Below are 10,583 nucleotides of genomic sequence, written 5' to 3' on the forward strand. Positions count from 1 at the left end.
GAAATATTTTAATCGATTGACAGCCCTATAGTGAGAACACTTCAAGTTAGTGGCTCAAACTAACAGAAGGTTGTGCTTTTTTAAAATAACTCATTAGCTGATGTGTGGGCCATGATTGTGTTCCTCTGAAAATTACAAATCAAGTGTGAGTGATCAAGTGAGTAGATTGCACAACTCAGTGCATTTCTTACCTGTCTTCTCACATTTATCTCAGAATCATCAGACGCAGGGTGCCGTCGTTAAAGCCGGGGGTGGTAACAAACAAGTTTCTGTAGAAGGGATGATTTGTGAGAAGCACAGGAAGGGGGACTACATGTATCAACACACCTCTGAGTGACTTGGAAGCAGATTGATAAATTCTTCAGGGTTCACACTCTGACATTTGGTTGTTTGCCCTGCGGGAAATAAACTTCCTTTGTAAGTCGAAAGTGAAATAAGTGAATAAAAAGATTTGCTTTGTCAGCTGACATTTAAAGGTTGGCAATAGAGATGAGAACAAATTTGCAGCATGATTGATGAACTACAAAGCCTACTTCACTTTGTTGTCACTTGCTTCAAACACCTCCAGTGCACATTTAATGGGTCCTTGCCAACCTTGACACAACCTTGAAATGTTGCAGCAAAGCTCGCTAAATCATGCTGAGTAACTCTTACTGGGGATTATAGACGGGTTTCTGTGCACCGTCATCACAGAGATTCAAGCGCAGCTAGTGGGGGCAGAAAGCACGACATGTCAAGGACTTACGTAAACTGCACCAACCACAGAAAAAAATGGATTTAACATGTTTAATTTTTCCGAGGGGATCACATGCCTTTGCTAAAAACAGAAGGAGATTATGGATCCAGCGGGGGTCATGGCAAGCTGTCATGCTCCACAGATCGATAAAAATGAACAACAGGGTGATCGACCCACACTCTAAGAAAATACTACGAAAATGCCTTAAAACTTAAAAGTGATGTGAGGCTTTGTTATGGCTAGAAATTGCCGTAACGTTACATTTTGAAGGGAAGACGTCTGGTAGTTTACCAGGGCAGCCGCTCCTCCTCCCCATGGATGTATAAAGAGAACTGGATACAGCGTTGGTGGCGGGCTCCCGTTCATTCCTGTGAGAGTTGCTCAGTGGCGCATGAAGCCAAAATGGCTCGACTGCCGAGTGATAAAGTACCCGAATCATCCGGCAATCTTCCTCATCCATTGGGCCCCATAGAGCAGACGCAGTAGCGTTTCCTTTAACTCCGCCTCCCAGCCCTCGCTCCAGCCTCGGCCTGGGTCTCATTCACATGAACGTGATGATTTAAAGGTCCCATATTGTCAAAAGTGAGATTTTCATGTCTTTTACATTATAAAGCAGGTTTAAGTGCTTTATAAATACTGTTAAACTATCAAAACTCTCAATATACGGCGAAATACACAGAGCCCATATTCAGAAATTGTGCATTTGAAACAAGCCATTAGCATTTCTGTCCATTTGTGATGTCACAAATATACAATATATAGACCATTACACGGTTTTAAACGTAAACATTCTAAATGTGTCCCAGTTTATTTCCTGGTTGCAGTGTATGTAAATAACATCAGCTGACAGGAAGTAAACATGGACCCAAACGGTTGCCTAGCAACGCAATTCCGTTGCAATTCCATTGAAATGCACTAAAACGGAGCGTTTCAGACAGACGGTAAATACAGGTATATTCAGGCAGACAGTATGAGGGAAATAAAGTTTTTTTTGAACATTACAGCATGTAAACATGTTCTAGTAGAAACATAAAATACAAGTATGAACCTGAAAATGAGCACGATATGAGACCTTTAAATAAGGGCTATTAGAGTGTTCATACTGGGAAGTTGATTCACCTAAAAAAAAATGATGCGCGGAGTTACAGACGTCTCTTTCCCAATGTAAGTCTATTTGAAAAACGTCTTTTTGGGCCCAATGGCATCACGTGACAGACACGGACGTTGTAGTACCACCGTTTGGCCACTACAAAAATTAGCATCAGAGACCGGCGCTCCTCCTGGGGGCTCGCTCTCCTCCCCCGCGGTCACAACAACATGCACTACTGTCAGGATATAGTGACAGTTTTACAAAAAAAATAACGTTTGATCATATTTGCTCAAAGTCCCCAGATGCAGCTTCAAGCAGCAGCTATGTATGCAGGTGGAGATAAATAACTACTTTATATTTCTATATTTTGTTGGGCAGTTTAATCTAAAACAAAGCTTCTTGGATTAAAACCTTATCATATGTTTAGTATGTAATAAGTTTATGCAAAGAAGTAACTATAGCGAGTGAAAAGTGCAATATTTCCCTCTGAAAAACATTCTAGTAGCAATAAAAATACTTTAATAAAGTACCTCAAAATTGTACTTGAGTGAATGTACTTTGCTCCATTACACCACTGGGCACTACAAACAGAATTTCAGGATGAACAAGGTCTTTTTATATTTCACTCTCACTCTTAATCCTACTTAGGCACAGTACTTTACTCCTCATCACATCATCACCTGCTGTTTAAACAATCCTAAACCACACAGGCTAATGTTTTACACTTTCACACAAAGAGAAATATGCTTTAGTATTTACTTTAGTGATTGCTTTTATGAAACCATGAATAAATACAACTTTCACACGCTTCATCTAAATGAGTGTGTATCTTCATAGTTTTATATTACACCATGACGGCTCTTTTCAACAAACCTGAATGTGCAGATGCCGCGGGCCTTTCCAGTGAAGCGTTTGTTTCTTTCACTTTTACTTGCCAAACATCCTGCAGGCTTCCACTGAACTGTGCAACACCTGAGCAGATTAATTGTTTCTCAGGAACAAGCTGATGAGCAGCTTTGCAGAATACAGATGCTACTTTCAATCATCAGGCCAAAAGATGTCATGTGCGTATTTATTTCAGGACATTAATCTGTCAGCAGACAATTCTCCTATTTGCATATTAGGTAGCAAGGTAGGTACTTTATTAATCCCCGAGGGGAAATCTCTGAGTTACAGCAGCAAAAGATAAATCAAGCACACCACAATATTAAGAATAGAATAAGAACTGTTTTATAAAAATAACTTTTTTTAATCGTGTTTGCTCCAATCTCGCCTACTTCAGCTTTAATAGCACTTACCGCTAAAATACCTCTATAAAGCTGATGGGAGCTGCAGGTGCTTCTCTGTGGGTTCATCACTATGAGAGACCTCTTTCATATATTACACATATTCAATTGATCCATTGCTGATATAGAAAATATTGATTGGAGCTTTGTATTTAAGGATGCATAGATTCAGAATCAGGAGGTAGATTGGGGAACACACCTCAGGGATTATTGCTTTTTAGCAGAACACAGAAGTACTTTGTCAGCCGGAGGCCCCTGATGTTGCTCTGAAACTGAGCCAAGTATCGGGCTTAAACTGTAAACTGCGCTGACGTAACTTTAGACTGTACTTTATTATTTATAGAAAAAAAAACTATTGTGCAATATCAAGGCACAATTCCAACAAGGTTGCCCACTTTTGAGTGGAATATTTCTTCTGTCCACATTGTTAAAGCTCCTGCAGGATATTACTCAATCTGTTCCAGTCTGCCTGAAACTAATGTACCTCACCAGCCAGAAATGTTTTTCCATTGTCGATTCTTGCCAGCGCCACGCCCAGCTCACTCTGCTCTGAGAGATCCCGACTGCCTCACCTCATTAATATCTGTCCGCTTTTCTTTAGATGCATCGAAAAGTAAATTGCCAAGATTATGTGCTTTTTGTTCAGATTATTTAAAAATCAGAACGACTCTCTCTCTATTGACGACGAACTTTTCATACCAAGCTCTCCGCTGCTTGCATGCAAACCCTGTCTCTTACCTAATCCTTGTCCTAACTGTCACTTTAAGTCTAAACTAAGACTGACAATCGATTAATCGCATGATTGTCCATAGTTAATTGCAATTAATCGCAAATTAATCACAGATTTTGTATCTGTTTAAGATGTACCTTAAAGGGAGATTTGGGGCGCCTGGGTTAGCTCAGTATTAAGGCTTGGTCCTGACCGCAGCGGCCCGGGTTCGAATCCGGCCTGTGGCCCTTTCCGCATCCACTCTCTCTCTCCCCCCTTTCCACTGTCCTGTCATAAAAAAAATGGAAAATGCCCCCAAAAAAATAACTTTAAAAAAAAAAAAAAAGGGAGATTTGCCAACTATTTAATACTCTTATCAACATGGGAGTGGACAAATATGCTGCTTTATGCAAATGTATGAATAACATATATTGTCCAGAAACCCTCACAGGTACTGCATTTAGCATAAAAAATATGCTGAAATCGGGCTATGGTTAGCGCTGTTGCCTCACAGCAAGAGGGTCGCCGGTTCAAACCTGGCTTGGGGCCCTTCTGTGTAGAGTTTGCATGTTCTCCCCGTGTTAGCGTGGGTTTTCTCTGGATTCTTTAGTCTCTTCTCACAGTCCAAAGACATGCCGGTTAGGTTCATTGTTGACTCTAAATTGGCGTAGGTGTGAACATGAGTGTTGTCTGTCTCTATGTGTCAGCCCTGTGATAGTCTGGCCACCTGTTCAGGGTGTACCCCGCCTTCACCCAATGTCAGCTGGGATCAGCTCCAGCCCCCCCGTGACCCCGAATGGGATAAGCAGTTACAGATAATGGATGGATGGAATATGCTCGAATCATTATATGGCAAATTGAAGCCCGACTGGCAACAACAGCTGTCAGTGTGTCAGTGTGCTGACTTGACTATGACTTGCCCCAAACTGCATGTTATTATCATAAAGTGGGCATGTCTGTAAAGGGGAGACTCGTGGGTACCCATAGAACCCATTTACATTCACATATCTGAAGGTCAGAGGTCAAGGGACCCCTTTGTAAATGGCCATGGCAGTTTTTCCTCACCAAAATTTAACATAAATGTGGAGCGTTATTTAGCCTCCTTTGTAACAAGTTAGTATGACATGTTTGGTACCAATGGATTCCTTAGGTTCTTTAGTTTCATATGATGCCAGTATCTTCACTCTAGTTTTTAAAACTGAGTTGCGTTAATGCGTTAAAGAAATTAGTGGCGTTAAAACAAATTTGCATTAACGAGTTATTGCGTTAACTCTGACAGCCCTACTCTAAACCCAATTCCTAATCTGAAACTCACCCCTTGAAGGAGTGAGAACCAGTCACGAAGATCTAGCTGCACAACTATAGAATGCACATATCTCTATGATATGGATCGACAGCAAAACTCTGCATCAACATATTCTGCAGCTCCTGTCCCTGAACCCCGTTGACATCACACTTAATTCGTTGCTACATGCTCGTCTCTGGTTTCACTGTTCTTGATTCTTGGGAACACTCAATGATCTGTCGACTGTTGATACGCCTTAATCTGAACCTCGCCCCCTCAAACACGTGGTGTTCTGCATTCCAGGACCACACTGGATAGGTTTTATCAGCAGGTGTTATCTCTGGCACACCCAGCTTTTCTCTTCACATGAATCAGTAGTGAACAAAAGTCCTGACAGCTTTGGGCACCCTGACAGTGAGCTGTTGACTCCCTAATTAATTACACATGCCAAAAGTGCTCAACTGTGGAAGTATAAACACAAATCTAATCGTTAACAACTATTTTTATCCACTTGATCTTTATTCTATCTTGCCTTCATCAAAGTGACACTACCCTGCTGCAGGTGAGATAGCTGAAAACGTTAGAGCTTGGTGTGCTGGAGAACAGTCGTGTGACATATTGAACATACTGTTCTAGGTTATTTGATATACAGTACATGTGAACTCTGTAAGACGTGAACACAACTTGTGCCTCTTCCCCAAGAATCTCCAGTGAAACCTGCTTATTAAACCTGCAGTGGGTAGAAATGGGGCAAATATGATTAAAAAAAAGTTATATTATATTTTATAAAACAGAGCAATGAGGAGGTGCAGAAGTCTAGTTTTCTCTCGGAACACTTGAATTGCAATATGCTGAAAGGTTTTGATGCCAAAAACATTCTGCATACTGCAGGTTTAATGCTTCGTAATTATAATAAAAAAGAAGTATCAAATAGTGAATTCTGTGTTAAAGGATTAGTTCAAGATTTGGGGAAATAAGCTTATTCGCTTTCTTACCAATAATTGAGTAAATGTACAATATTGATTCAACATACACCGATCAGCCATAACATTATGACCACCTGCCTAATATTGAGTAGGTCCCCTTTTGCCGCCAAAACAGCCCTGACCCGTCGAGGCATGGACTCCACTAGACCTCTGAAGGTCTGCTGTGGTCTCTGGCACCAAGCCATCAGCAGCAGATACTTTAAGTCCTGTATAAGTTGCGAGGTGGGGCCTCTCCGTGGATCGGATTTGTTTGTCCAGCACATCCCACAGATGCTCCATTGGATTGAGATCTGGAGAATTTGGAGGCCGAGTCGACACCTCGAACTCGTCGCTATCCACACGATGTTAAAGAAAAAACGTGATTCATCGGACCGGGCCACCTTCTTCCATTGCTCCGTGGTCCAGTTCTGATGCTCATGACGTGCCCACTGTGGGCGCTCTTGGCGGTAGACACGGGTCAGCGTGGAAACCCTGACCAGTCTGCAGCTACGCAGCCACATACGCAACAAACAGCGATGCACTGTGTGTTCTGACACCTTTCTATCAGAACCAGCATTAACTGTTTCATCAATTTGAGCTCCAGTAGCTCTTCTATTGGATCGGACAACACGGGCTAGCCTTCGCTCCCCACGTGCATCAATGAGCCTCGGGTCTGACCCTGGCTCCTTCCTTGGACCACTTCTGGTAGGTCCTGACCACTGCATACCGGGAACATCCCACAAGAGCTGCAGTTCTGGAGATGCTCTGACCAAGTCGTCTAGCCAGCACTATTTGGTCCTTGTCAAAGTCGCTCACATCCTTACGCCTGCCCATTTTTTCTGCTTCCAACACATCAACTTCAAAGACAAAATGTTCACTTGCTGCCTATATCCCCCCCACTGCCAGGTGCCATTGTAACAAGCTAATCAATGTTATTCACTTCACCTGTCAGTGGTCTTAATGTTATAGCTGATTAGTGTATATAAACTCCTGCCAACAAATACAGAAAATAACAAGAAACTACTTGCACAAGTGTTCTCCTAGTTGCGCTGATTATGAAATCAAACCAAACTAGTTTCCGTGGAACAGTTTACATGAAATTTCCTGTCTGGTTTAATCATTGTTCATCACCGCGTCCCCTGTCACCACAGCAGACTCTTCTATCATCACATTGCAGGGAAAGGCGCAGAAGGGTGTAGCTTCTGAGGAAAACTTTTTTCTGCGTGCATGCTTCTTTTAGGCGTGTACCTAAAAGGTCATTATAAAGTGTTTTGGTAAGATGTCAAGCTTTATCTGGCACATTGCTGGTAATTTAATACAAACTGCAAAACTGCAATGCTTTAAACGAGGGATCTGACAATGAGCTACTGTGGCAACCGCAGGCCTTTCACAGCAGCCAGTGACCTCTGTGAACTGTTGGATGTTTCCCCTGTAGATGTTTGGCGGGCTGGAAAGTAAGTATATATTTACTGTGTGCTCTGCCCATAAGTACACATTTGAGGTACTTGAGTATTTTTAATTTCTGCTATTTCATACCTTTACTCCACTTACCGTTCAGAAGGAAATATTGTACTTTTTACTCCACTGCTTATATTTGACAGCTACACTTTCTAGTTAGTTTGCAAATTAAAGTCGAGCTACGCACAAAATTTTTAAGGCTGTAGATTCACATAGATTCTTGTTGGCATATGATGTTGATACAGGTGATTGTTCCAACAACAAAAAATGCTTTTATACAAATTGTATGTGTCTGCTTGGATTTGAATGTCTGGTTCAAACAAATTCTCTTGCAGCTCCTTTAACCGTGACGAGAGCCAGACTTTGAGGTCTATAGAGCGCTACAGGAATGAGTCCTAAAACCTGGAAATGAGTTAGCATTTTAGCACTTCCGGTTCCCTCTTCTGGAAGTCAATGGGTTTTAAGTTAAATGCCTGATATAAGGTCTGTGGTTAAAACCAGCTGAAGAGATTTTAACGTTTTGTTCTAAGACATCAGTAAATATCCCTCTTTGTGAATTTTGAAGCCATTATGTGTCTTAAAAAAGGTGGTTGCTAACAAGTGGCTAAATGAGACTACTAAACGTCATCAGGCCGACTCGTCCGCCTTCACAGCCTCGTTGTGTATACTCGCGCTCATGTGACCGTGGCGTAGTTCGTTTATAGCCTAACGTTAGCTTTTTACTTCTGGTGATTGCATTCACACTTTAAAAATCATAAAGTGGTGTTCATTAGTGGAGATTATCTTGCTGAACAAAAGGTGTAAGTATCATAAACATTTGTTGGCCACAGAGCTTATTTTCTGCAATAATCCAAAACCCAACGGAGGAATCTCATCGGCTTTTTGTTTCGAGGTAACCAGGGCGATGCTAACTTCCTGGTTAGCCTACAAAAATACGTCATCCCTGGAGCACTCTTTAAGATTTTATATTCAAAACATACAATCAGTATGATGTAATTTTAAAAACTGAACTACCCAGCGATATCCTTTGTTGAGTTTTTGACCAGGACAGGCACTGTGAAGCATGAAGCATTTCATAAATGGGTCTCCATTTTGTTTGTTGTTGTGCAAGGTGGCGGTAACGGGGCAACAGAAGCAGCAACCAAAGGAAGGGACGAAGAAGAAGAACGCTAGCAAGCAAACATAGATGTAAACAAGGCAGGTTTTAAAACTAAAATGAAAAAAAAGAAATCTGGGTTTGCAAATGTTTTAATGAGGAAGGAAATGCATTTGATTTGTTTGTTGTTTGTGTTTACACACTGTGTTTTGCTGAGCCACTGAATGTAAACAGAAACTTTGTTTACAAGAAAAAACTCCACAGGGCACCTTTAAAATGCTGTTTACATATTAAAGGAGAGGAACACCGCCCAAATTAAGAATTCCAATATGTTATTCCCATGGTTAGTACAGTTCAATCAATATTAGTGAACATTACCTCCTCTCTCTCAAAGCCAGAAACCAGAGAAGTAAGTCTCAAACTTGTGATGTCATCAAGTATAAAGTCTGGAGCTGCTCCATAGACAATGAATGGAAAACCCACAGAATGTTTGTTTTCTTGTTTATACCTAACCCTCCTGTTGTCTTCCCGTCGACCATGCAACTTTTGTCTTGCCGGGTCCAAATTGACCCGGTCTGGTTTGACTGTTTTTAAAGCATACATTATAAATTATCACCCGATTCTGTATTACACCTATTTGGCCAACTTCATTCCAACTCATTACCACAAGTTTTACACTTTTTTTTGTAATTCATGGTCAATAAACCTAATTTATATGAAGTTAAACCTAAGTTTTTTAGGAAAAAATGCAAAAATTATGAATTATTTGGACTATACTCAAAATTGGAGGAACATATGTTGATGGATTATCACAGACCGGTATATGTCAAAGTTTAGTCAGAATATTATAAATATTATTATATTAAAAAAATGTTTAATGACAGTGTGACACATTGTGGGAACACCGCAGGTGTTATAATTTTGAATAAAATACCCATAATGCAATGAAAGTAGTGGTCATTAATTTTTTTATTGCAAAGACCATATAAGGGAACCATCCATGTAATTTTGGGGCAATTAGGTGAAAGACATCCATATTTATGATATAATGAAGTTTGAAAACGGGTCAAATTTGACCCGAAGACAACAGGAGGGCTAATTGAGCTTTATTCTATTGTAGTGTTTTCAGTTGTGAAACAGAAAATGTTCCCATATACACCCCTGGATGCTCTCAGTGTCATCTAGAACATCTCTCCCCATTCATTGTCTATGGAGCAGCTCCACACTTTATACCCTATGACATCACTAGTTTGAGTATTAGCGCTCTAGTTTTTGGATTTAGGAGAGAGTTCTTCATGTTTACTAATATTCTTTGTACCGTCTTAGGCCATAGGAATGGCCGTAGTTCCCCTTTAATGCAGTCATAATCTAGTACTATAATTATGGTGGTGGGCCATTTTACTACATAATGAGTTCTTTCACTTTCGATACTTTAAGTACATTTTTGCTGACGATACAAAAGGAAAGGAAAAAATCCTTCTTCCACCACTGACGTTTGGCCTGGAAAGATTTTCCGGGTAGACGGAGGGCTTGTGAGGACTGAAGCTGTGGCTGCGCTCACCCTTTACAGAAAGAAATAAAAGCAGGGAAATGTTTGCCAAACATTCTGGGAGTATTACTGAAGCTCCAGCCATCTGTTAAATCAAAACCAGCTCCTCTAAAGCTGCTCTTGTGTTCTCCATGAAGAGTTACATAACCAGCTGACACGGTAGCCTCTCTGAAGTTATGAACTCCCCTCAGATGTTGCACAAGCCAGATAGAGTAACATACTGTGTTTTAATTTGCATATTTCTGTATGCCAGCACATGCTGGCTTGTGTTGGCATGTCTTTACCCGTTATATTAAATTGAAATCTGGGAACATGTTGCACATAATAAAATCTAATTATAGTCCTGATTTGGCCATGACATGAATTTCAAGACTGTGCAGAGTCTGTGTAGTGAACGCACACCACAATA

The sequence above is a fragment of the Sebastes fasciatus genome, chromosome 17 (genome assembly GCF_043250625.1).
Source record: "Sebastes fasciatus isolate fSebFas1 chromosome 17, fSebFas1.pri, whole genome shotgun sequence".
Lineage (NCBI taxonomy): Eukaryota > Metazoa > Chordata > Actinopteri > Perciformes > Sebastidae > Sebastes > Sebastes fasciatus.